This window comes from Myotis davidii, unplaced genomic scaffold (assembly GCF_000327345.1).
Source record: "Myotis davidii unplaced genomic scaffold, ASM32734v1 scaffold49, whole genome shotgun sequence".
In the NCBI taxonomy this organism is placed as follows: Eukaryota; Metazoa; Chordata; class Mammalia; order Chiroptera; family Vespertilionidae; genus Myotis; species Myotis davidii.
The window spans coordinates 4,968,346-4,969,877 of record NW_006300375.1 but is presented as its reverse complement, the minus strand read 5'-3'; the positions used below and the strand labels follow the sequence as shown (position 1 = coordinate 4,969,877).

Below are 1,532 nucleotides of genomic sequence, written 5' to 3'. Positions count from 1 at the left end.
CACCTAGAACCCAGACACCAACTGTGCTGTTTGAATCTAAAATGTAAGAAAGGCACACAAAACTGAAAACCCCGCAGCCTTGGAATATCCGAGGAGGGGGGAAGTGTGGCCCCAAAATAAATCCACAGGACAAGTTACCTGTGAAAATGAAGGGCCGGGATCCCCACAGGGATGGGCAGGAGTCCAGATAAGGGCTCGAAGCTCCACTCCACCCAGAGGATGCCCTGGGAAACCTGCCTTGGCTGTGACAACTCCAGAGTTCCCTGGCTCGCCCCAAAGGCAACTGTTTCCCAGGCCTCCACTGCCTTAGTGACCTGGGGCCCAAATGACAAACGGACTGGTTATTAATAGCCCTTGGTGTCCAGGCCATTTGCTTTTTAGCTACATTCCAAAAGGTACCCTCCATCCCCACTGGTCCTCAAACTTGAACATACCTCCCAAAGTTTATTCTATGAGTCCATGAAGAGTGTGTCTAGAATGCAGATCACAGCCCTCACCCCAACTTCTGCTTTGGTATATTTTGGGACTCTGTATTTAAATAAGCACCAGGTGGTTTGGATAAGGGTCCCAGGTCACACTTGTAAGGCCACGCTGCTATATAGGTCCTTTCGGCAGGTGTTTTTCACTAGGTGCTGGCTTTTACTTCCTTTTCTATTTGGGTAAAGATTCTTGATTCAGTGACCCGAGAAGTTACTCAATCTGTTTGAAAGAGTACAAAGTTCACACTTCCTTACACACTAATCTTAGAAAAGGGGCTTATTTATATTGGAACGAACTCACCAGGAAAAGAAAAAACTAGTCGTGGGGAGAAAGACAAGAGAGGAAGAAAGCTGAGACCCGTACAGGATGCCCTGTTCTCTCCGAGTAGCTTCCTTTCCTTGCAGTGTGCTTTCTACTTGTCAAAGTCCTCTTAGCCATGTGTTCTGAGCTCACTGATTTCAAAGCAAAATTCAGGACCCATGACTAGTAACTGTCGACCGATCGTTCCTGCGAGAGAAGGTGCTCCATGGGCACGGGCCACAGGCCTCATCCTTGACTCCCAGACCCAGCGCGGTGATTGGCACATAGTAGGTGCTGAATAAATGTTCGCTGAGGGACTGGCATCTCCGGGTTTAAAAAGATGCAAACCAAGCTATCCATTTCTCCCACCAACCAGAACCCTCAGGTCACTTATTTCCAAATGTAAAGACATTTTAAAAAAGTAAGATGCTTGTTGCCCACGACTCCTCTGGGCTCCCACTTGGGCCTTCACGCCCTGGCCTTCTCTGAATCCTGTTTGGAAAACACTGGCCCCCTCTCCTACACTCCCTGGGCGTGTTCGCCTGGACACTTTAAGCAATTCTCAAACTCCCCTCCATGGGAGCATGGACCTGAGGAAAGTCTGAGCGGAATCGGGACGAAGACACCAACTGCAAAGAAGGTACTTTGCACCCCTCCGGTCCAAGCCTCGGCGGCAGCCCCGACCCCGTCCCCGCGCTGCCATCCCGGGATCTATGCGATGCGGGCCACGCGCAACCGGTCCCTTAAACTCC

At 50.4% G+C, this 1,532-nt stretch overlaps 1 protein-coding gene across 1 annotated transcript in view; it reads right to left on the bottom strand.

Moving 5' to 3' along the window:
* Nucleotides 1-1,532, bottom strand: part of PDIA4 (protein disulfide isomerase family A member 4) — a 21,183-nt gene that overhangs the window by 19,238 nt on the left and 413 nt on the right. The window lies entirely within an intron of this gene.